The following is a 27,813-nucleotide window of genomic DNA, read 5'->3' on the forward strand; positions in this document are numbered from 1 at the left end:
CTCTTAAGGAGAGCATGTTGCAAATTCCAAGCTGCTGTTTTGAGGCATGTTCAATAAAATTATGCAATTTGCGGCTTCAATGATAAATATGGCAGTGCCACATTGGCATTTTTTTCCATAATTTGAGTTGATTTATTTTGGAAAACCTTGTTACATTGTTTAAGGCACCTAGCGGGGCATCACAACAAAATAAGGCATAATAATGTGTTACTTCCACGACTGTATATAAAAAAAGCCATTATCGGATATCTCTACTTTTATTAGAGATGTAATTCTAAATTAATTATTATTTGCAAAAAAAATATATAAAGTTTATGAGTTTGAACATCAAATATCTTGTCTTTGTAGTGCATTCAACTGAATATGGGTTGAAAAGGTTTTGCAAATCATTGTGTTCCATTTATATTTACATTTAACACTATTTCCCAACTCATATGGAAACAGGGTTTGTATATATATATATATATAAAATACTTGAAAAAATATATAAAATTCTTGAAAATATATACACTCCATCATATTACAGTATCTGTAAAGTATTATTTCATGTTTTGTTTGTACACAGCTTGCCGGACAGTGTATGTACTTCAGTTGCACTGACACACATGACATGCTGCGTGGATCATGATCAATATTCAAGTGACTCCCTCAATGGACAGTTGTTGGTCTGGTCCGGCTGACTGGGGATGTTTTTTGTTGAGTTTGGGTAAGCAATCCATTTATGTCAAAATAGCTTGTCTCCAAGTTCCACGTTTGTAGATTCGAGTGACTTTCACCTCATTCTATCGGCTTCCGTCTGCTCCAACCTTCTTGTAAGTACACACTTCTAGAAGCAGTTGTTCATCCTCCGTTCAATCAGCTTAAAAAATATAAGGTCCCCCCTCCCTTCGCCCGAATTCGGTGGTCTCAAGGTTGGCAAGTATGCCTAGAGTTTGTACTTGAGACTTGACAACAATAGCCAGCAAAGGGATGTTAGTTAAAAAGAACTAGAGCTGTATTTGGACTGTTCGGTACGGACGAACTGACAAGCCTGTGACGGTTTTCTCATTAAAATAAAGTTGTCCCCACTTCAACATTATTCTAAACGCCAATCAAGGCCTTCTTCAGAAACAACTCCCAATCCATCCTACCAGAGGGGGTGGAAACCAGTAATGATTGACGGCTATCGTTGGGCGAACAGAAAGGAGGAGATGAACGCTTCAATGCTACAAATACATTTGGTTATCAAACAGCCGTTCAGTCCGAGCTCATAACTCCAGTTGTCAGTAGCCCTTCGTAGCGCATGCTAATTGCTTCCATGCGAGACTTTGAAAGCAGTGGAAACGTCCTTGAATATAATGACGGAACAAGCGTGGCAAACCTGATAACATCCCCGCAGAGGATCTGAGCTGGCTGAGCCGATAGCGGCGACGTTGACACTGGCGCTGCGATTAAACCAACCGTTTTGTGGCTGATTATTCACGGGGGTACTGTACTGTAATGCTCCACGACCACTGGATTGTCTCATTAGGCCAAAAACCGACTCAAAAGGCCATAAAAGGCCATTAAATTTTCACTCGGCATGAATAAGTCAGAGAGTTCTGCCTGTGATCATGCAGTGCAAAGAGTCTCCAAACTCATCTTGGGAGCAATAAAATAAGTGAAAGAGGCAGCGGGTTTAGCAAAGCCGGTTTTAGATATAAATCCTATAGCCATCAATCAATCAATGTTTATTTATATAGCTTTAAATCACAAATGTCTCAAAGGACTGTACAAATCATTACGACTACGACATCCTCGGAAGAACCCACAAAAGGGCAAGGAAAACTCACACCCAGTGGGCAGGGAGAATTCACATCCAGTGGGACGCCAGTGACAATGCTGACTATGAGAAACCTTGGAGAGGACCTCAGATGTGGGCAACCCCCCCCTCTAGGGGACCGAAAGCAATGGATGTCGAGCGGGTCTAACATGATACTGTGAAAGTTCAATCCATAGTGGCTCCAACACAGCCGCGAGAGTTCAGTTCAAAGCGGATCCAAGACAGCAGCGAGAGTCCCGTCCACAGGAAACCATCTCAAGCGGAGGCGGATCAGCAGCGTAGAGATGTCCCCAACCGATACACAGGCGAGCGGTCCATCCTGGGTCCCGACGAGCGGTCCATCCTGGGTCTCGACTCTGGACAGCCAGTACTTCATCCATGGTCATCGGGCCGGACCCCCTCCACAAGGGAGGGGGGGACATAGGAGAAAAAAGAAAAGAAGCGGCAGATCAACTGGTCTAAAAAGGAGGTTTATTTAAAGTCTAGAGTATACAGATGAGTTTTAAGGTGAGACTTAAATGCTTCTACTGAAGTAGCATCTCAAACTGTTACCGGGAGGGCATTCCAGAGTACTGGAGCCCGAACGGAAAACGCTCTATAGCCCGCAGACTTTTTTTGGGCTTTAGGAATCACTAATAAGCCGGAGTCTTTTGAACGCAGATTTCTTGCCAGGACATGTGGTACAATACAATCTGCAAGATAGGATGGAGCTAGACCGTGTAGTATTTTATACGTAAGTAGTAAAACCTTAAAGTCACATCTTTACCCATAGGTAGGGAACCTATTGCGGCTCTTGTTGATGACTGCATCCGGCTCTCAGATAAATCTTAGCTGACATTTCTACATTATATCCGCTGGTAATCTGTCAGGTTCAAACACTGATGACATCTATTAAACAGACAAGAAGCAAGGAATCATGCAGAGACGGAGTTCAATTTGGCTCAATGAGGAGACGTGTTTTGGGCTGTATTCTGGTTACAGATCCAAACTACGTTCTAAAAGTCCAGCCTGTGTAATTCCTCTATTTATTTGGGAGGTCCCTGTTTACATCACTGAAGCTGTCAATGACGGAAGGGGGTAATCTCGACAACTCCAGTTAGACACAATATATGGTTGTACAAAAATGCAAACGTGTTGACGCTGGTGATATCGCCTTGTCTCTCTGCTCTGTCTGCGTCACGGCGGTCTTCGGCCTTGGCAGTCAGCAGACCGTTCCTGGACACAGACACTGATACCAGACTGGCTTGCAATCTTTTGGATAGCCAGCTTTGCACGGACAAAGAAAAATACCGCTTCAGCACGATTGACAATAATTATAGCAATGGCCCTACTGAAATGAGATTTTCTTATTCAAACGGGGATAGCAGGTCCGTTCTATGTGTCATACTTGATCATGTCGCGATATTGCCATATTTTTGCTGAAAGGATTTAGTAGAGAACATCTGCGATAAAGTTCGCAACTTTCGGTGCTAAGAGAAAAGCCCTGCCTCTACCGGAAGTCGCAGACGATGACGTCACATGTTGATGTCTCCTCACATATTCACATTGATTTTAATGGGAGCCTCCAACAAAAACAGCTATTCGGACCGAGAAAACGACAATTTCCCCATTAATTTGAGCGAGGATGAAAGATTTGTGTTTGAGGATATTGATAGTGAAGGACTAGGAAAAAAAAAAAAAAACGAGTTAAAAAAAATAAAACGTGATTGCATTGGAACGGATTCCGATGTTTTAGACACATTTACTAGGATAATTCTGGGACATCCCTTATCTTTCTATTGTGTTGCTAGTGTTTTAGTGAGTTTAACAGTACCTGATAGTCGGAGGTGTGTGTCCACAGCCATGAGCGGCACAAGCTCAGCTGATCTCCGGTAAGAAGCGACTTTTTACCACAATTTTCTCACCGAAACCTGTTTGTTGGCATTCGGTCGGGATCCATGTTCGCTGTGATCCATAGTAAAGTTTCACCTGCGTGAATTTTAAACAAGGAATCACCGTGTGTTTGTGCGGCTAAAGGCTGAAGCTTCCCAACTCCATCTTTCTAGTTTAACTTCTCCAATATTAATTGAACAAATTGCAAAGGATTCAGCAACACAGATGTCCAAAATACCGTGTAATTATGCCGTTAAAGCAGACGACTTTTAGCTGTGTGTGTGTGCAGCGCTAATATTCCCTAACAGCCCGTGACGTCATTACGCGACGTTTTCAAGAAAAAAATCCCGGGAAATTTAAAATTACAATTTAGTAAACTAAAAAGGCCGTATTGGCATGTGTTGCAATGTTAATATTTCATCATTGATATATAAACTATCAGACTGCGTGGTGGCTAGTAGTGGCTTTCAGTAGGCCTTTAAGCATAAAAGTTATGTGTTAAAATATACAGTACATAATTATTTTAACATAATCACAGTGTTAAAAATAACCTTCAAAATATAAAACATTTTCATGCATTTTAATCCATCCAACCGTTTTCTACCATACCTGTTCATGAAGTCGCATTAATGGTAAGAAGTATTTTAATTATTATGTGTTAACGGCAGATGAAAAATCTTATTAAAAGAATAAGAGACTTTTTATACATTAAAAATGTTGGTCTTACTTAGAAATGCAGGCATTTTGTTGTGTTCAGTGTTAAAAAATATAATATGGCTCTCACAGAAATACATTTAAAAATATTTAGCTTTCATGGCTCTCTCAGCCAAGAAGGTTCCTGACCCCTGCTGTAGCCTGTGGTGCCAAGCAACATTTCCAGGAGTATCGATTGGAATTTTGCTGCGGGTAAACAACTCCTGATGGGATCTCTGCTGTTAAGGGATCAGCGCCGTGCCGCTGAATGTCTTCCTGACTTAATGCACGCCCCAATCAAAGCTGCTTTATTTTGGGACGAGAGTGAGGCGATTTGGCCCGCCGTGTAATTTCATTTGGCCCTTGAGGCAATAATAAATTAAAATTAAAGCTGGCCCGCCGGTGTTATACAGTGGCGGTGCCGCTCTAACACCGCGTTCAACGCTAATTCTCATACTTGCCAACCCTCCCGATCTTTCCAGGAGAATCCCGAATTTCAGTGCCCCCCCCCCCCCCCCCCCCCCGAATTTCCACCCGGACAACAATATTGGGGGCGTGCCTTAAAGGTACTGCTTTTAGCATCCTCTACAACAGGGGTGCCCATTACGTCGATCGCGAGCTACCAGTCGACCGTGGGGGGTGTGTCAGCCGATCTCCAGCCAGGCTTTTAAAAAAAATAGACCTAAAAATTAGTGATCATCAATCTTCACCAAGACGTCACTTAAATGACCGGAGGGTCTTGTGAGATGACGCTGGCTGCTGCAAGATCATTATTATTAAAAAATGACCGAGAGGAAGGCGAGAAACACTTTTTATTTCAACAGACTCTCGCGCCGTACCTTCCGTCAAAACTTTAAAGGCCGACTGCACATTTCCTATCTTCACAATAAAAGCCCTGCTTCATGCTGCCTGCGCTAACTAAATACAGAGTCTCGGAAAACTGGCGTGCACAAGCGATCCCTCAGAATGCTGGCGTTCACATCACTTGTGCACGCCAGCTTTCCGAGACTCTTATTTTGTTAGCGCAGGCAGCATGAAGCAGGGCTTTTATTGTGAAGATAGGAAATGTGCAGTCGGCCTTTAGAGTTTTGACGGAAGGGACGGCGCGAAAGTCTGTTGAAATAAAAAGTGTTTCTCGCCTTCCTCTCTGTCATTTTTTCATAATAATGAACTGGCAGCAGCCAGCGTCATCTCACAAGACCCTCGGGTGCCGTGAATGTCAATCAAGCAAGCTACGGAATTTGCCGCCAATGTTTTTCTTGTAAAGTGTATGGAAGCTGGATGAATTAGATGCCAAAAACCAACCACTTTCATGTGGTATTGGACAGAAAGGACAACTTTTTTTCTCCTCCATTTGAAAATGTGGGCGTTATCATCATTACTGTCTGATTCCAATCAATGCAAGTCATCAGAATCAGGTAATACACCAACTTATATTCTTGTCTTTGTGAAAGAAAGACATCTATATGTGTTACACATGCTTGTATTATCATTAAACACATTTAACTTGTTAACAAAAATGTCTCTTTCATAAATAAATAAATATAAATGATATATATAAATGAGGTAGATCCCCTCGAGTTGGTCAATTGAAAAGTAGCTCGCCTGCAGAAAAAGTGTGGGCACCCCTGCTCTACAACCTTTCGTCACGTCCGCTTTTCCTCCATACAAACAGCGTGCCGGCCCAGTCAGGTAATATCTACGGCTTTTCACACACAAGTAAATGCAAGCCATACTTGGTCAACAGCCATACAAGTCAAACTGAGGGTGGCCGTATAAACAACTTTAACACTGTTACACCACGCCGCACACCACATCGAACAAGAATGACAAACACATGTCGGGAGAACATCCGCACCGTAACACAACATAAACACAACAGAACAAATACCCAGAACCCCATGCAGTGCTGACTCTTCCGGGCTACACCCCCGCTACCACCCGCGCCCCCCTCCGTGCTTTGGTTGAGATGGGCGGGGTTAGGTGGGGAGGGTGTATATTGTAACACATGGAATTCTGGGAATTGTTTCTGTTGTGTTAATGTTGTGTTACGGTGAAGATGTTCTCCTGAAATGTGTTTGTCATTCTTGTTTGATGTGGCTCCACAGTGTGGCGCATATTTGTAACATTGTTAAAGTTGTTTGTACGGCCACCGTCAATGTGATCTGTATTTCTGTTGACTGTCGATTAAGTATGTCTTGCAGTCACTCATGTATATCATATTACAGAAAAAAATATATATTGTTAGTTTGAGCATAAACCTTTTATAAGAGGCCATATATACTAACTCTTCCGGGACGCTACAATATACACCCCCGCTAACAAGAAAACTCGATTTTGCATCTCACTATAAAGTTATATAAGCCTTGCTTGTTCAATATTCAATGCAAAACTTGTTTGGGTCGCAATGGCGAAGTTGGGAGAGTGGCCGTGCCAGCAATCTGAGGGTTACTGGTTCAATCCCCACCTTCTACCATCCTAGTCATGTCAGTTGTGTCCTTGGGCAAGACACTTCACCCTTGCTCCTGATGGGTCCTGGTTAGCGCCTTGCATGGCAGCTCCCGCCATCAGTGTGTGAATGTGTGTGTGAATACTGGCAAAGCGCTTTGGGCTCCTTAAAAAGGGGTAGAAAAGCGCTATACAAGTACAACCATTTACCATTTATTAAAAGGTTAAGTTGTTCAACTTTGGCCGGCGGCTTTGTTCAGTTTAGAATTTTGGCCCACTCTGTATTTGAGTTTGACACCCCTGCTGTACGTCAACCAGCATGTTTTTGGATGGGGAAATTGTGATCTATATCTTACCGGAGACATCATTGGATTATTTGTCATCCTGCAGCAGCTGTTTAAAAGGCAGCTGTGAGCTTGGCTCCTCGGCTTTTCTCTGAGACACTTCGTGTTCACCGCAGCCATCCGACCTCGAGGTATGACTTTACAATCTTTAAAATCTCACTAAAACGCTATTAAAACAATAAGCACATGAGGGATCTTCCAGAATTATCCTAGTAAATGTGTCTAATTACATCTGAAATGCTCACACTAGTCCTTCACTATCAATAACCCTAATTCACAAATCTTTCATCATCGCTCAAATGAATGTGGAAATTGTCGCTTTCTCGGTCCGAATTGCTCTTACTGCAGGCGGCTCCCATTAAAAATAATGTGAATATGTGAGGAGCCCTGCAACTCGTGACGTCACGCGCACATACTTCCGGTAAAGGCAGGGCTTTTCTATTAGCGAGCAAAAGTTGCGAACTTTATCGTCGATGTTCTCTACTAAATCCTTTCAGCAAAAATATGGCAATATCGCGAAATGATCAAGTATGACGAATAGAATGGACCTGCTATCCCCGTTTAAATAAGAAAATCTCATTTCAGTAGGCCTTTAAGTCCGGTTACTGTCAACCGTGTTTGTTTTTATTTGCCTCTGAGCGTTCAAATGTTTCGAGTCGTGCAATAGCGCAAAATCAGATGAGGCATGAGCAAAAAGAATCAACGGAGGAAAAGAACACATTTTAAAGCAGTTCAATTAGCTAAAAGCTAGAAACAACCACAATAAAAAACAGGGATAAAGTAGAAATGGGATAATTCAGTAGTTTTAACATCAAATAAGACCATGATAATGGCGTCTTCAGTAATGCGGACGTTGTACCAATCCGTTGTGGTGAAGAAGGAGCTGAGCCGGAAGGCAAAGCTCTCAATTTACCGGTCGATCTACGTTCCCATCCTCACCTATGGTCATGAGCTTTGGGTCATGACCGAAAGGATAAGATCACGGGTACAAGCGGCCCAAATGAGTTTCCTCCGCCGTGTGGCGGGGCTCTCCCTTAGAGATAGGGTGAGAAGTTCTGTCATCCGGGAGGAACTCAAAGTAAAGCCGCTGCTCCTTCACATCGAGAGGAGCCAGATGAGGTGGTTCGGGCATCTGGTCAGGATGCCACCCGAACGCCTCCCTAGGGAGGTGTTTAGGGCACGTCCAACCGGTAGGAGGCCACGGGGAAGACCCAGGACACGTTGGGAAGACTATGTCTCCCGGCTGGCCTGGGAACGCCTCGGGATCCCCCGGGAAGAGCTAGACGAAGTGGCTGGGGAGAGGGAAGTCTGGGTTTCCCTGCTTAGGCTGTTGCCCCCGTGACCCGACCTCGGATAAGCGGAAGATGATGGATGGATGGATGGATGGATGGATAATTCAGTAGTTTTAACATCACATAAGACCATAATAATGATATTACATCAGGGAAGTATTAGTATGGCATACACTTTGCTGGGATTCTCCCATTTTGGGACCTGCTAAAGGCATCCAGCCAGGATTTAAAAATAATTCAGGATTATCTTGCTGCTCTGTGACTCACATTTCTGTTTAAATCCTATCCTCCCGCATGGTCCGTGACAGGGTGTTCAGTAATTGATCAATCATCTTGTCAGTCAGAAGCTCTTTTTTTCACATCTTCAATTTCCCAAAGAACTGTACTCTTTCTGTGTGGAGTTTGCATGTTCTCCCTGTGACTGCGTGGGTTCCCTCCGGGTACTCCGGCTTCCTCCCACCTCCAAAGACATGCACCTGGGGATAGGTTGATTGGCAACATTAAATTGGCCCCAGTGTGTGAATTTTGTCCCTATATCCGTGTTGGCCCTGTGATGAGGTGGCGACTTGTCCAGGGTGTACTCCGCCTTCCGCCCGGATGCAGCTGAGATAGTCTCCAGCGACCCCAAAAGGGACAAGCGGTAGAAAAAATGGATGGATGGCTAGTTGAAATGAGATAATCTCCCACGGCACACCAAACTGTATCTCATGGCGCGGCACAGTGGTTGTAAAACACTGCACTATTTTATTTAAAGACAAACGTGCAATAAGACACATATGCTTAATGTAGACTTAGACATTTAGACTTAGACAAACTTTAATGATCCACAAGGGAAATTGTTCCTGTCATGATCCGTGATCCGGATCATCTTTTGTTTAGTTATGTTCTGTTAGATTTGTTTTCTGTCAAGGCGTGGACTTTGGTGTGATTTGTTTTCCCGTGGTGCAAAGCGATTGGAACGGACACGGCCTGCAGGAAAGGATATCTTTTAATTAATAACTCAAAAAAGAAACAAACGTAAGGCGCTCACAACGGAGGTACAATACTTGGCAATGAAAACAAAACTTGCACTAAGGCAAAACTATGGTCATAAAACAAAAACTTGCACTATGGCATGAATAGCGAAAAACTTACTTGGAACGAGAAAGGAACATGGATCATCGGCATGGATATCAAGGTTGTGTCGAGGGTGAGTAGAAGGTGATAGAGCGTGATGTCGCCAGGCTGACTGCCTGGCAACTACAGGCTTAAATAGTGCTGTGGTGCTTGAAATCTGGTGCGTGGGTTCAAATGAATCAGGTGCGTGAGTCGTGAGGACAGGTGAACTGATTAATTGGCATATATATACTGATATACTATACTATGTCTATATCATATATACAATACATAACAATTACAATGTACAATATTACAGTATATGTGACAGCTGCAGCAAAATAAAGGCAATAATGCAATTTTTGTGGTCCCCTTTATTTAGAAAAGTTTAAAAAAAGTACCAAAATATTGTTATTGGGACAACACTACTCCAGACAGTTAATAATAAATAGGTTAATGTTTTTATACCTACCATTGTTGTCGGTTTGGTTGATTTCACTTAATCAATGTCATGTTTTGTGGTCACCTTCTGTTTGGTTTTGGACTCATTGTGCACTCTTGTTTGTTTTGTCACCATGACAACTCATTAGTTTCGCCTGTTATGTGTACACGACTCACGCACCTGATTTGTTTCGACTCACGCGGCTATCAATCACTGCACCACTATTTAAGCATGCAGTTGCCAGGCAGTCAACCTGGTGACATCACCTTCTACACCATGGGTGTCAAAATCTGGCCCGCCGTGTAATTTCATTTGGCCCTTGAGGCAGTATGAAATTAACATTAGAGCTGGCCCGCCGGTTTTATACAGCGTATTCACCACTAATACTCATACTTGCCAACCCTCCCGATTTTCCCGGACTGCCAAATTTCAGTGCCCCTCCCGAAAATCTCCCAGGGTAAACATTCTCCCGAATTTCTCCCCATTTCTACCCGGACGACAATATTGGGGGTGTGCATTAATGGCACTTTCTTTAGCGTCCTCTACAACCTGTCGTCACGTCCACTTTTCCTACATAGAAATAGCGTGCCAACCCAGCCACATAATATATGCGACTTTTACACACACGCGCACACAAGTGAATGCAACGCATACTTGTTCAACAGCCATACAGGTCACACTGAGGGTGGTCGTATAAACAACTTTATCAATCTTACAAATATGCACCACACTGTGAACCCACACCAAACAAGAATAACAAACACATTTCGGGACAACATCTGCACCTCAACACAACATAAACACAACAGAACAAATACCCAGAACCCCTTGCAGCACTAACTCTTCCGGGACGCTACAATATAGCCGCCCCTAAGCAATAATTAATGTTTTACTCATGCATTTTCTCTTGCTACTTCAAAGCTTGAATGTTTGATTAATTTGTTCTTATTTTATTTGCAAATTTATTATTATCCTGTGGAAAAAGTTTCTTTCGATATTTACCTCAGAGGGCTGCAAATAGAAAAGAGGCATTGAAGTTTTTTTATTATTAATATTATTCAAAACTCGATTTTACATGTCACTATGAAATTATATAAGCCTTGCTTGTTCACACTTCTGATTGCTCACTTCTTGCCATAGTTTCATGCTTTTCACGTCACAGTAAGTGTGGTTTTGTTTCATGTCCTTAGTCTATTTATGTGTTAGTTTTGTTCCTGCGTTGTTTAACATCAATTTTAACAAAAAATCTTATGACAATCAAGCCTTTTTTGAAATTCCACACTACAAAATAAAAGTATGCATGATTCGGGCTGATATCGTATCAAATCAATATCGGTATCGGCCAATACTCAAGGCTTCAATAACTGTATCGAAAGTGAAAATGACATTTGCCTTATTAAAAGCCTACTGAAAGCCACTACTACCGACCACGCAGTCTGATAGTTTATATATCAATGATGAAATATTAACATTGCAACACATGCCAATACGGCCTTTTTAGTTTACTAAATTGCAATTTTAAATTTCCCGCGAACTGCCTGTTGAAAACGTCGCGGAATGATGACGTGTACGCGTGACGCCACGGACTGTTAGGAAATATTAGCGCTGCGCACACACACAGCTAAAAGTTGTCTGCTTTAACCGCACAATTATACAGTATTTTGGACATGTGTTGCTGAATCTTTTGCAAATTTGTTCAATTAATAATGGAGAAGTCAAAGTAGAAAGATGGAGGTGGGAAGCTTTAGCCTTTAGCCACACAAACACACGGTGATTCCTTGTTTAAAATTCCCGGAGGTGAAACTTTCCTATGGATCAGAGCGGTCAAGCGAACATGGATCCCGACCACTTGTCAACCAGCAGTTTTCGGTGAGAAAATGGTGGTAAAAAGTCGGCACTTACCGGAGATCAGACACTGGCGTCAACATACCCATGGATACACCCTTCCGACTATTGGGGCTGTATAAATAAACATTGATTAATTGATTGATCAGGTACTATTTAACTCACTAAAACACTAGCAACACAATAGAAAGATAAGGGATTTTTCCAGAATTATCCTAGTAAATGTGTCTAATAACATCTGAATCCGTCCCAATGCAATCGCCTTTTTTTTTTTTCTTCTAGTCCTTCACTATCAATATCCTCAAACACAAATCTTTCATCCTCGCTCAAATTAATGGGGAAATTGTCGTTTTCTCGGTCCGAATAGCTCTTTTTGTTGAAGGCTCTGTTTCTTCCCCCTACAAATACCTTCCCCCCGGAAGACATTTGGCGTTAATGCTTGAAGGACCCCGATGAGGGTGGAAGGACCTTAAAGCAGCCCACACAGCTGCCTGTTTTAAAATCATTATAATTGGCTTGATTGTCATTGGTGAAAAATAACGTTGAGGAAAAAATATTAGCATTCCAGCATGCCAACCTTTCAATCTATTTTTGCTTCGCTAATTTTGCAGCTGTAACCCTTAAGAGTCATATAACTTGGTATTGTTCCGCTCTCATTGGGGATCCTTCAGGCATTGGAGGGGTCTCTTGAAGGGGGAAGAAATTTGGCGTGACAGCTAGCTCCCATTAAAAACAATGTGAGGATGTGAGGAGCCATCAACGGGTGACGTCATCGTCTGCGACTTCCGGTACAGGCAGGGCTTTTCTATTAGCGACCAAAAGTCTAAAAGTTTATCGTGGATGTTCTCTACTAAATCCTTTCAGCAAAAATATGGCAATATCGCGAAATGATCAAGTATGACACATAGAATGGACCTGCTATCCCCGTTTGAATAAAAACATCTCATTTCAGTGGGCCTTTAAAATGTATTGTCACTTCAGGCCAGCAGAGCTGTTTTAAAGGTTTTTATTGCGGATCTCGTGCAAGTGTACCTAATGTGGTGTACGTAGCAAATGGAGCGCGACGTGGAAAACATTGTTATCGGCATTTGTTGGGGGAAAACAAAGACGGAGGGAGCCATTGACTTCAAATACATCCCCTTAAAAAGCCTGGCAGGCGCCCCATCCATTATGTCCGGGACCTGCGGGGGGTTTGAGGGGGAGGCCGGCCCACCTGCTCCACTCCAGTCTGGAAATGGCCACGGAGCTCAAGCAGCCCTCCTCCCCGCCTTCATACTCCTCGGCGTCACACTGACCCACTTCCCCTCCTGCTGCCGTCCCCTCGCTGTGCTACTACCTGCAAAAAATGGATCCTGCGTGGCCTCAAAAAAAGCCTGTGACGCAACATTCCCTCTATAAACAGGCTGCAGTGTTGGTTTAAAAATAGGGGTGCCCACACTTTTTCTGCAGGCGAGCTACTTTTCAATTGACCAACTCGAGGGGATCTACCTCATTTATAAATATCATTTATATTTATTTATTTATGAAAGAGACATTTTTGTAAACAAGTTAAATGTGTTTAATGATAATACAAGCATGTGTAACACATATAGATGTCTTTCTTTCACGAAGACAAGAATATAAGTTGGTGTATTACCTGATTCTGATGACTTGCATTGATTGGAATCAGACAGTAATGATGATAACACCCACATTTTCAAATGGAGGAGAAAAAAGGTTGTCCTTTCTGTACAATACCACATGAAAGTGGTTGGTTTTTGGCATCTAATTCATCCAGCTTCCATACACTTTACAAGAAAAACATTGGCGGCAAATTCCGTAGCTTGCTTGATTGACATTCACGGCACCCGAGGGTCTTGTGAGATGACGCTGGCTGCTGCCAGTTCATTATTATGAAAAAATGACAGAGAGGAAGGCGAGAAACACTTTTTATTTCAACAGACTTTCGCGCCGTCCCTTCCGTCAAAACTCTAAAGGCCGACTGCACATTTCCTATATTCACAATAAAAGCCCTGCTTCATGCTGCCTGCGCTAACAAAATAAGAGTCTCGGAAAGCTGGCGTGCACAAGTGATGTGAACGCCAGCATTCTGAGGGATCGCTTGTGCATGCCAGTTTTCCGAGACTCTGTATTTAGTTAGCGCAGGCAGCATGAAGCAGGGCTTTTATTGTGAGGATAGGAAATGTGCAGTCGGCCTTTAGAGTTTTGACGGAAGGTACGGCGCGAGAGTCTGTTGAAATAAAAAGTGTTTCTCGCCTTCCTCTCGGTCATATTTTCATAATAATGATCTTGCAGCAGCCAGCGTCATCTCACAAGACCCTCCGGTACCGTGAATGTCATTTAAGTGACGTCTTGGTGAAGATTGATGATCACTAATTTTTAGGTCTATTTTTTTTAAAAGCCTGGCCGGAGATCGACTGACACACCCCCCGCGGTCGACTGGTAGCTCGCGATCGACGTAATGGGCATCCCTGGTTTAAAACTATTTAGACACGAGGCCGATGGATCATTTGCCAAACGAACGCCGCAACGGAGCATCAATGACATGGTTTGATGTCCAGACGTGGCTGATTGAGATTAATGAGCTCGGACAGTTTTTGCCTTGCCTTCAAATGACTGTTATTGTCTCGTAGGTCGCACATGATTACCGACCAGACGGGCATCAAGAACGAGGTCTTCATGAAGTTAGCTGCAATGGGCACCTGGATGGGGGACTTTGTCACGGCATGGATGGTAAGGCTCAGTTTTGCTCTGCATTTCTTTGTTTGAGAGCAGTTAGGTTGATGGCGGAGGCCAGGCATTAAAAAAATGTATCTAAAAATTAACCATCATCAATCTTCATTATGACATCTCTTTTGTCACTTGTGAAATGACGCTGTTTGCTGCGAGGTCATTATTAAGAAAAAATGACCGACAGGAAGACGAGAAAAACGTTTCATTTCAAAGTTAATGTTAAAGTACCAATGATTGTCACACACACACTAGGTGTGGTGAAATGTGTCCTCTGCATTTGACCCATCCCATTGATCACCCCCTGGGAAGTGAGGGGAGCAGTGGGCAGCAGCGGTGGCCGCGCCCGAGAATCATTAATGGTGATTTAACCCCCAATTCCAGCCCTTGATGCTGAGTGCCAAGCAGGGAGGCAATGGGTCCCATTTTCATAGTCCTTGGTATGACTCGGCCGGGGTTTGAACTCACAACCTACCGATCTCAGGGCGGACACTCTAACCACTAGACCACTGAGTACTTTTGCACCAAACCTGCTGTCAAAACTCTAAAGACCGACTGCACAGTTTCTGTCTTCACATATTTATTTATGTACATACATATATATATATATATATACATATATATATATATATATATATATATATATATATATATATATATATATACATATATATACATATATATATATATATATATATATATATATATATATATATATATATATATATATATATATATATATATATATATATATATATATATATATATATATATATATATATATATATATATATATATATATATACATATATATATATATATATATATATACATCCATTTTCTACCGCTTATTCCCTTTTGGGGTCGTGGGGGGCGCTGGTGCCTATCTCAGCTACAATCGGGTGGAAGGCGGTGTACACCCTGGACATATATATACACATATATATATATATATATATATATATATATATATATATATATATATATATATATATATATATATATATATATATATATATATATGTAAGTTTGGGGAAAATCACAAGACTACTTCATCTCTACAGAACTGTTTCATGAGGGGTTACCTCAATCAAAAAAAAAAGAGAAAAATCTCCTGATGATTGAGGGAACCCCTCATGAAACAGTTCTGTAGAGATGTAGTCTTGTGATTTTTCCCACACCTACATATTGCACTCTATCACGCTATCGAGCACTATTCCCTGGATAATCCAATCTATATATATGCATATATATATATATATATATATATATATATATATATATATATATATATATATATATATATATATATATATTGATTGGATTATCCAGAGAATAGTGCTCGATACCGTGGTAGAGCGCAATATGTAGGTGTGGGAAAAATCACAAGACTACTTCATCTCTACAGAACTGTTTCATGAGGGGTTCCCTCAATCATCAGGAGATTTTTCTTTTTTTTTTTTTTTGATTGAGGGAACCCCTCATGAAACAGTTCTGTAGAGATGAAGTAGTCTTGTGATTTTTCCCAAACTTACATATATATATATATATATATATATATATATATATATATATATATATATATATATATATATATATATATGTGTATATATATATAGGTCAGGCATCTATTTGGGGTGGTGGTGTGGTGAGGTGGGGGCGGAGGGGGGGAGGCAGCGGCGGCGGCGATGACAAAGAAGAACGCGGAGTTGGAATATAATTACAACACTGTATGTAAATATTTATATACATATTTTATAATATTTACATATTTATATAATATGTTACTACAAGCTCCATTCACAGACAGAGTCCCATTGCTTTTATGAGCGGTCGAGCGAGTCAAAAGCTGAAAAAAAAAATATATATAAATATATATATATATATATATATATATGTATATATATATATATATATATATATATATATATATATTAGGGGTGGGCAAATTAATGCGTTAATTACGAGTTAATTCATCAATCTATTAACGCCGACAATTATTTTATCGCACATTTGCGTATGTTGTTTACATGCTTTTATTTTGTTAACGCCTTTTCTTAACAAGATGGCATCTCCCGGATGTACTTCGGCGTGGAGGGGCTCTTGGTAAAGATGGAACATTTGGCAAAAATACCGGACAATTCTGCAAATTTCATGGCTGGCTTACAGCGTGGTCACTCCGGGATCACTTACGACCGCCAGACAATTCTGGATGTGGATGGATCGGGCCGTTTTGGACTGAATGACTCGTGCTTGCTAGACCGGCTAGCTAGCATGGGAATACTTTGCCGGCTACATCCAGCGGCCTGTGAAGCAGCGGAGTGTATGTGTTGTCTGTCTATTTATGAATAATGCAGACCAGGAGTGTTGGCTGAGTTTTTAACGTTTGTTTTCAGAGCGTGCATATCACAACATACAAGATGCCGTCATGGCGACACACAACCTAATACCGGGCTACCGCGCATGCTCGTCACTCCTGTTGCATGCTGGGTAGGGTAGTTCTTTTTCTCCCTGGCTCATAACATCACAATATAGTACCATGTATATGCGTTCAGTTTATCAAAGCACCAAGCAAACAATCGGAAAATTCCCATCATATCAATTCCTAGATATGGTCATAATTATTTTAAGTGCACTACGCAGAATAAACACAACATTATTAATATTGCTACTACGGATCATTTGATCAAAAATTCCCTAAAACAGCCCACTACCTGGTTTTTTAAACATAAGATAAAAAAAATGTTTCTGCTGTTACCTCAGAAATTTCCTGTTCAGATGTTATGATTGTGGCTCAGAGATTTGTATGTAGATGATATTTATTTTCCATAACAAACAGGATAACTTAAATACCCTGGCAGTGGCAATAAGCTTAAATATTTGTATTTACATTTTTTGAGTAGATTTTCATAAAATATGCTATTTAACTGCTACTGTTTAACAAGGACTTATTTAAATTGTGTTTGCACAACAAATGTTTTGGCGCTTTTGTTCATGTGGGAGAATATTCCAATAAAGGTGCACTACACACTACTTTTGAATTCATGATTGGGCTTTGCGTATACAATGCAGTTAATCGCGATTAATCAGAGAAATAGTGCGATTAACTTCGATTAAAATTTTTAATCGTTGCCCAGCCCTAATATATATATATATATATATATATATATGTATATATATATATATATATATATTTTTTTTTTTTTTAATTTGTGGCGGCCGTAATTCTTTCGTGGCGGGCCGCCACAAATAGATGAATGTGTGGGAAACCCTGTATATATATACAGTGCAGGCCAAAAGTTTAGACACACCTTCTCATTCAATGCGTTTCCTTTATTTTTATGACTGTCTATATTGTAGATTGTCACTGAAGGCATCAACATTATGAATGAACACATGTGAAAACAAGGTGAAATAACTAAAAACATGTTTTATATTGTAGTTTCTTACAAATTGATTACTGCTTTGCACGCTCTTGGCATTCTCTCGATGAGCTTCATGCCGAGAGTGAACTTCTGAAGACTTGGTCAATTGAAAAGTAGCTGGCCTGCTGAAAAAGTGTGGGCACCTGTGTTTTAGATGAATTTGGCAGGCATGTCTAAATGTCTTCCTGTTTAAAACTTTACTGTTGTGGTACTTTTCTGGGGTGAGAATCCCCACCCGGCAGGTTTGATTGAAAAAAAATGAGGGTTAATTTATGTGATTAATCACAGGGGAAAACAATTATATTGACAGCACAGCACAGCCTTGAGATTACGAGATTAATAGAGCCATCCATCCATTTTCTACCGCTTATTCCTTTCGGGGTCGCGGGGGTTGCTGGAGCCTCTCAGCTACAATCGGGCGAAAGGCGGGGTACACACTGGATAAGTCGCCACCTCATCACAGGTTAATAGAGCCTTTAATTAAGCATTAAGCATCAAGCATTTACAAAGACAGACTGATGCGAAGTGGAAAAGTGGTCTGACGAGTCCACATTTCAGATTGTTTTTGGAAATATTCGAAATCGTGTCATCCGGACCAAAGGGAAAGCAAACTGTTATCGACGCAAAGTTCAAAAGCCAGCATCTGTGATGGTATGGGGGTGTATTAGTGCCCAAGGCATGGGTAACTTACACATCTGTGAAGGCAGCATTAATGCTGAAAGGCACATACAGGTTTTGGAACAACATATGTAAATGGTTTGTACTCGTATAGTGCTTTTCTATCCCTTTTTAAGGAGCCCAAAGCGCTTTGACAGTATTTCCACATTTGGCCATTCACACGCACATTCACACACTGACGGCGGGAGCTGCCATGCAAGGCGCTCACCAGGACCCATCAGGAGCAAGGGTGAAGTGTCTTGCCCAAGGACACAACGGATGTGACTCGGATGGTAGAAGGTGGGGATTGAACCAATAACCCTCAGATTGCTGGCACAACCACTCTACCAACTTTGCCACACCGTCCCCATATGCCGTCTTTTTCATGGACGGCCCTGCTTATTTCAAGCCACATTCAGCACGTGTTACAACAGCGTGGCTTTGTAAAAAAAAGAGTGCGGGTACTTTCCTGGCCCGCCTGCAGTCCAGACCTGTCTCCCATAGAAAATGTGTGGCGCATTATGAAGCGTAAAATACGACAGCGGAGACTGTTGAACGACTGAAGCTCTACATAAATCAAGAATGGGAAAGAATCCCATTTTCAAAGCTTCAACAATTAGTTTCCTCAGTTCCCAAACATTTATTGAGTGTTTTTAAAAGAAAAGGTGATGTAACACAGTGGTGAACATGCCCTTTCCCAACTACTTTGGCACGTGTTGCAGCCATGAAATTGTAAGTGAATTAATATTTGCAAAAAGAAAAAATAAAGTTTGAGTTTGAACATCAAATATCTTGTCTTTGTAGTGCATTCAACTGAATATGGGTTGAAAATTATTTGCCAATCATTGTATTCCGTTTATATTTGCATCTAACACAATTTCCCAACTCATATGGAAAGGGGTTTGTAATACGCGAATAAAGGGGAACATTATCACCAAACGTATGCAAGCGTCAATATATACCTTGATGTTGCAGAAAAAAGACCATCTATTTTTTTTACCGATTTCCAAACTCTAAATGGGTGAATTTTGGCAAATTAAACGCCTTTCTGTTTATCGGTCTTGTAGCGATGACGTCAGAAAGTGACGTCACCGAGGTAACACACCCGCCATTTTCATTTTCAACACATTACAAACACGGGGTCTCAGCTCTGTTATTTTCCGTTTTTTCGACTATTTTTTGGAACCTTGGAGACATCATGCCTCGTCGGTGTGTTGTCGGAGGGTGTAACAACACTAACAGGGAGGGATTCAAGTTGCACCACTGGCAAGAAATCTGCCGCCAGACCCCCATTGAATGTACCAGAGTGTCTGCACATTTGACCGGCGATGCTAAGACAGACATGGCACAGAGATGTATGGATAACCTGCAGATGCATTTGCAACGATAAAGTCAATGAAATCGCAAAGGTGAGTTTTGTTGATGTTGTTGACTTATGTGCTAATCAGACATGTTTGGTCATGGCATGACTGCCAGCTAATCGATGCTAATATGCTATTTACGCTAGTTGTATGTACATTTGAAACTAGATACCCACATTTAATGCGAAACAAACACTTACCAATCGACGGATTTAAGTTGCTCCAGTGTTACAAGATGCGAAAGTCCTGATCGTTTGGTCCGCACATTTTACCGGCGATGCTAATAAGGCAGCCATGCTATGGGCCACTTCATTAGGTACACCCACGCTATGGCCGAATAGCGTCAATAGCTATTTGCTCAATAGCTTCAGTTTCTTCTTCAATTTAGTTTTCGCTATCTGCCTTCATACTCCGACCATCTGTTTCAAAACATGCGTAATCTGTTGAATCGCTTAAGCCGCTGAAATCCGAGTCTGAATCCGAGCTAATGTCGCTATATCTTGCTGTGGTAGCCGCCATGTTGTTTGTATTGGCAGCACTGTTTGACGTCACAGGGAAATGGGCAGTGGTTTCGAAGATAGCGAAAATAAGGCACTTTAAAGCTTTATTTAGGGATATTCCGGGACCGGTAAAATTTTGAAAAAAACTTCAAAAAATACAACAAGCCACTGGTAACTGATTTTTATTGTTTTTAACCCTTTTAAAATTGAGATAATGTTCCCCTTTAACAGAAAATTTTATTAAAAAAACATATCTTAAAATCCCCTAAAAAGAGCATGATAGGGCCCCCTTTACCCATTTGTTTATTATGGCGGTAGTCTAATAGAGCAAATTGTTATTGGTTCTCACTACACATTGGTCATTATCAGCTTTTAACAGTGATGAAACTTTTGCTTTGTCTTGTACTGTAATCATCATCCTATTGTCCCTTGAGACGACGTGAACGCAACATTAGTTTGATTGAAGTTAAGCCGAGTCTGACCGTTGCAAGGCTAATTGGGAAGATGAATTGGACGCTGGTTGAATCCCTCGCTTTGAATTAACCGCTTATCACAAATGGCATTATCCCACTGGTGGCCCAACCTCCCATTTTTCGCCCGACTGGGTTTTAAACGATTTAAAACAATTGTCTGTCCTATATTAGAGGGTTTGAGGAGGCGGTGTACTACAAGGCTGCCTTCAAACTTGTGATTCGGTACACAAAAACAACAGAATGATGCTGGTATTTTTGTCATGGCAACAAAGGCTGTGCAGTAAAGAACATGCAAAAAAGTGAGGTCTTTTTCAGACTTAGACTTCCTTTTTATTGTCATTCAAATTTGAACTTTACAGTACAGATAAGAACGACATTTTGTTGCTTTATCTCATGGTAGTGCAGGATAATGTCAGGACTTTGACTTGGATTTATTTTGCTTCTTCGATGCAGAGGGAATTTGGAACTAGCCAGGCGAGAATGTGAGTACAGGATTAATTTATTTATATACTATAATACAAAAAGGGAAAACAAAAGTCGCGCTCAGTGGCGGATAATAACGTAGACTAAACTCCAAACAAATCCGCACAATGGCGTGACTATATACAAATAAACCAAAAATACTATCAAAGGTACAAAACTAACCAAAAACTTGCACAGAGGCATGAATACAAACAAGATCTTACGTGGCGTGGTCAAAACAATCATCAGCGTGGCAAGGCAAGTGCGTGGTCATAGTAAGTAGCATGTAGCACAAGCATGTAGCACGTAGTACAACATAAGCAAAGTTCCCAGGCCGAGGAACAGAAAACAAATTACTTAAAGAGTGACTATGATGATGAGAAACCGGTGTGGGGCTGAGGGCAGGGGCGTGACTTGGAGACCAGGTGGAAACTAATGAGTAACTATGGAAACCAACAAAACCAGGAAGTGCAAAAACGGAAAACAAGAGTCCAAAAAGAAAACATAACATGATCACACATAAACCCAGATTAACAGGCATGACAGATAAAAGAGCAATAGGTGCAGATATAAATAAATAGATTACTGTACCGATAAATATATTACACTTTTGTCCCGGCAAGAAATCTGCGTTCAAAAGACTCCGGCTTATTAGTGATTCCTAGAGCCCAAAAAAAGTCTGCGGGCTATAGAGCGTTTTCCGTTCGGGCTCCAGTACTCTGGAATGCCCTCCCGGTAACAGTTTGAGATGCTACCTCAGTAGAAGCATTTAAGTCTCACCTTAAAACTCATCTGTATACTCTAGCCTTTAAATAGACCTCCTTTTTAGACCAGTTGATCTGCCGCTTCTTTTCTTTCTCCTATGTCCCCCCTCCCTTGTGGAGGGGGTCCGGTCCGATGACCATGGATGAATTACTGGCTGTCCAGAGTCGAGACCCAGGATGGACCGCTCGCCTGTATCGGTTGGGGACATCTCTACGCTGCTGATCCGCCTCCGCTTGAGATGGTCTCCTGTGGACAGGACTCTCGCTGCTGTCTTGGATCCGCTTGAACTGAACTCTCGCGGCTGTGTTGGAGCCACTATGGATTGAACTTTCACAGTATCATGTTAGACCCGCTCGACATCCATTGCTTTCGGTCCCCTAGAGGGGGGGGGTTGCCCACATCTGAGGTCCTCTCCAAGGTTTCTCATAGTCAGCATTGTTACTGGCGTTCCACTGGATGTGAATTCTCCCTGCCCACTGGGTGTGAGTTTTCCTTGCCCTTTTGTGGGTTCTTCCGAGGATGTTGTAGTCGTAATGATTTGTGCAGTCCTTTGAGACATTTGTGATTTGGGGCTGTATAAATAAACATTGATTGATTGATTGATTGATAATGCGAACGTTGTACCGATCCGTTGTGGTGAAGAAGGAGCTGAGCCAGAAGGCAAAGCTCTCAATATACCGGTCGATCTACGTTCCCATCCTCACCTATGGTCATGAGCTTTGGGTCATGACCGAAAGGATAAGATCACGGGTACAAGCGGCCCAAATGAGTTTCCTCCGCCAGGTGGCGGGGCTCTCCCTTAGAGATAGGGTGAGAAGCTCTGCCATCCGGGAGGAACTCAAAGTAAAGCCGCTGCTCCTTCACATCGAGAGTAGCCAGATGAGGTGGTTCGGGCATCTGGTCAGGATGCCACCCGAACGCCTCCCTAGGGAGGTGTTTAGGGCACGTCCAACCGGTAGGAAGCCACGGGGAAGACCCAGGACACGTTGGGAAGACTATGTCTCCTGGCTGGCCCGGGAACACCTCGGGATACCCCGGATAGAGCTAGACGAAGTGGCTGGGGAGAGGGAAGTCTGGGCTTCCCTGCTTAAGCTGCTGCCCCCGCGACCCGACCTCGGATAAGCGGAAGAAGATGGATGGATGGATGGATGGATGGATGCATTTGGATATGCATCCACATTAGTGGATGTATTTTATATTGTCTTTTTATTCCAGCCGGTTAATCCATTTTGGGGGGAATTGAGGGGATTATTTTAATCCGTTCAAGAGTTTTACAGCCTGAGGGAAGAAGCTGTTACGGAACCTGGAGGTTCTGCTACGGAGGCTGCGGAACATCTTTCTTGCAGTAAAAACAGTCCTTGTCGGGGGTGGGAGGAAGTCTCTGCAGATTTTCGGAGCCCTGGTCAGGCAGTGGCTTTTTGCGATCTCCTGGATCGGCGGAAGAGGAGTCCTGATGTGTCGGGCTCATCTCGGATGGCGACGAGTCCGCCTACAGGAGAGAGGTGGACCGGCGGGCGTCCTGATGCAGCCTCAACAACCTGGAGCTGAACGCCCAGAAAACAGTGGAGATGATCATGGACTTCTGGAAAGTCACAGCCCCACCATCTCCCCTCACCCATATTGACTCTCCCACCCCCGTCTCCATTGTGGACTCCATCCGTTTCCTGGGCACCACCATCACCCTAGACCTCAAGTGGGAGCCGACAATCAGCTCCCTCATCAAGAAGGCCCAGCAGAGGATGTACCTCCTGCGGCAACTGAAAAAACTGAAAGTGCCGACTGAGATGCTGGTGCAGTTCTACTCACCCATCATCGACTCCATCCTCACCTCCTTCATCACCGTGTGGTTCCCCGGCGCCACAGTCTGGGACAAGGATCGACTGCAGCACATGGTACGTGCTGCTGAGAAGGTGATTGACTGCAAACTCCCATCCCTCCAGGACCTGTTCTCCTCCAGGACCAGGAGACGTGTGGGTCGGATCACAGCTGACTCTTCTCACCCCGGACACAAAATATTCTCCCCTCTTCCCTCAGGCAGGAGACTACGGTCCATCCAGACCCACAACTCCCGCCATCTAAACAGTTTTTTCCCCTCGGCCATCAGACACGTGAACAATAACAGGATCTGTTAGCTCAGTTACAGCTCATGTTATTTCATTCTGTGTTATATGTCTTCTATGTTGCACGATTGCGCCAGGTAAAATTCCTAGTTCTCAAACAATGGCAATAAAAACTTTTCTGATTCCGATTCTGATTCTGATGCTCTTTCCCGCCGTCCTCACCACTCTCTGGAGAGACTTCCAGTCTGAGGCATTGCAGGCTCCAGTCCAGACAGAGATGCAGTTGGTCTCTATAGTGCCTCTGTAGAATGTGGTGAGAACGTGGGGAGGGAGCTGTGCTCTTTTCATCCGACGCAAAAAGTGCATGCGCTGCTGAGCTCTTTTTACAAGAGCTCCGGTTGCGTATTAGGTAGTTTTGTTTACTTTTGATCTGCTTGATCTGGTTCCGACTAACACGGACTAACCATACCAAAAAAATAAGTAGCTATCGGTGCGAAGTGAATGCCACTTGTCCCGTATGGGGTCGCGGGGGTGTTGGAGCCCATCTCAACTGCATTCGGGGGGAAGGCAGAGTACATCCTGGACAAGTCGCCACCTCATCACAGGGCAAATACAGGTAGACAGACAACATTCACACACTAAGGCCGATTTAATGTTGCCGATCAACCTATCCCCAGGTGAATGTCTTTGGAGGAGGGCGGAGCCTATCCCCAGGTGCCTGTCTTTGGAAGTGGGAGGAGCCTATCCCCAGGTGCATGTCTTTGGAAGTGGGAGGAGCCTATCCCCAGGTGCATGTCTTTGGAAGTGGGAGGAGCCTATCCCCAGGTGCATGTCTTTGGAAGTGGGAGGAGCCTATCCCCGGGTGCATGTCTTTGGAAGTGGGAACAAGCCGGAGTACCCGAAGGGAACCCACGCAGTCACGGGGGGAACATGCAAACGCCACACAGAAGGATACCGAGCCCGGGATTGAACTCAAGACTACTAGGTATTGTATTGTGAGGTACATGCACTAACCTCTGTGCCACCGTGCTGCCCGCTAAGTGAATGCAGACTCAGCAATTTACAACAAGTCGGTGGCATGATTGTAGAGGTAACGTCTTCTAAGTAATGTAAAGAAGCAATTTTTGAAATTTTTGGCATCAAACATTTAAACTTTTTTTTTTCTTTGCACACTCTCTATGTTCTGTGTTGCTGCAATAATTATGACAATCTGTTGTAGATTTTATTTAGATTTTTTAAAATGTATTATGCACACACACAGCCCTTCCTCATTATGCACCAAGGAGCGGGGTTGCATTCAGGAACACCTGGAAGTTTGGGCATCAAACATTTATTCATTTATTTTATTTTTTGCATATTCTCTTTGTGTTGTATTATTGCAATAATTATGACAATTTGTCATACATTTTATTTAGAATTTTTTAAATGTCTCATTCCGTAATTTAATTTATATCATGGAAGGATTTAAAGTACTAGTCTGTCAGAACATGGACCTGTTGCAAACGGACAGGACCAGACAAGGCTTGCAGGTGAATACATGATTTAATCTCTACTCAGAAAAGTACAAACTAAAGGCGCGCACAAGGCGGAGACACAAACTTAGCGTATGGAAACAAAAACTAACTCTTAGACAGACTATGGACATGAAACCGAAACAAAAAAAAACACTTACTGTAACAAGAGCTATGGCATAAACGGAGCACAAACAGAGTAATCGGAGTAATGTCGCTAGGTCGACTACCTGACAACTACAGGCTTAAATAGTAAAGACATGATAAACAACAGGTGCGTGAGTTCAAACAAATGAGGCAGGTGAAACTAAAGAGTTGTCATGGAAACTAAAAAAAAACCAGGGTGCGCAAAAACAGGAACTAATGGAGTCAAAAACAAACAGAACAGAACTAAACAGGATCCAGACCACAGAACATGACACTTGTCTGTTCAACTTGAATGTCACTGAATTCCAAAAACGGCACATTTCTGGGGAATTGTGCCTATCATTCACAATCTTTATGTAAGACAAGAATGCATGTTTTTCTTTTTTCATGCATTCTAACTCGTAAATAAAGGCTAGCAAAAGTCAGCCAGCAATGGAGCCAATCGGAGTTGGTCTTTTCGCCTATAAGGCTTTCTTAAAATCTCCAAAATCCTCCATAAAGGCTTCATATACATGCCGCGGGGGCTTCACGGTGGCAGAGGGGTTAGTGCGTCTGCCTCACAATACGAAGGTCCCGCAGTCCTGGGTTCAAATCCAGGCTCGGGATCTTTCTGTGTGGAGTTTGCATGTTCTCCCCGTGAATGCGTGGGTTCCCTCCGGGTACTCCGGCTTCCTCCCACCTCCAAAGACATGCACCTGGGGATAGGTTGATTGGCAACACTAAAATTGGCCCTAGTGTGTGAATGTGAGTGTGAATGTTGTCTGTCCATCTGTGTTGGCCCTGCGATGAGGTGGCGACTTGTCCAGGGTGTAACCCGCCTTCCGCCCGATTGTAGCTGAGATAGGCGCCAGCGCCCCCCCGCGACCCCGAAAGGGAATAAGCGGTAGAAAATGGATGGATGGATGGATACATGCCGCGGGTAAATGTGCAGTGTCATAACAAGCACATTCAAAATAACATGTAATATTTAAGTATTTTAGTTATTTTTGGCATACGGCGGTTCATTCATTTCACTATTCCCTTCAACAACAACAACACTGTCATGGCAAATTTTGTGAGAGTCAACGACTACTTTGGGAGAAATTATGAACCAAAAACTTCTATTTTTTAACCTGAATATCAATCAATCAAAAGTAATTTTTATAGCCCACATGTCGATGTCCGGCCCCTGAGACATTGGGCTCTTGAACCTGCGGCCATCTTCATGATGTACGTTTGTAGATATAATTTCCACATATAGACATCCACCATGCTATTAACACTCCTGCATATGCTAGCGCTACCTCTCCTAACTTGCCCACTCGTTTACTCACGTCACTTACATACACCACATGCTGCCATTCTGAAAGGAGCACACACACACACACACACACACACACACGCTACTCTCACAACAGCTGCTTTCAAACACGCCTCGGCCAAAAGGGGCAATTAGTATGGGTGTAACGGTACACAAAAATATCGGTTCGGTACAGACCTCGGTTTAGAGGTCACGGTTCGGTTCATTTTCGGTACAGTAAAGAAAACAACAAAATATACATTTTTGGGTTATTTATTTACCAAATTTTTGCTTAGATGAAGTAAAATGACACAACTTTTATTCTACATTAAACAGTTTCAAGTCAACTCATGCTTAATTTATTACAGCATTGGGGAAGCCTGTAGTTGATTTTTTATTATGTAAATGTTATATGTTGATCAACATGTGATAGCAGGGACCCTGCCATTCAAAACTAGGCTGCTACATTACTAATGATTAATGTAGCTATAACTGAAAAATAGTACAATAGCAATAGGAGAGACTATTGATCCCTGAACACCATGGAGTTCATGAAGGCTTTATGATGCACTTACATTATTATATACACTATCAGAGACAGAAACTCTTCA

General features: G+C 42.5%; 1 pseudogene; it reads left to right on the forward strand.

The window, feature by feature from the left end:
• The window catches only part of LOC133563735 (transmembrane protein 117-like), a 146,439-nt pseudogene that overhangs the window by 50,006 nt on the left and 68,620 nt on the right, over positions 1-27,813 (forward strand).

This window comes from Nerophis ophidion, linkage group LG12, assembly GCF_033978795.1.
Source record: "Nerophis ophidion isolate RoL-2023_Sa linkage group LG12, RoL_Noph_v1.0, whole genome shotgun sequence".
NCBI lineage: Eukaryota > Metazoa > Chordata > Actinopteri > Syngnathiformes > Syngnathidae > Nerophis > Nerophis ophidion.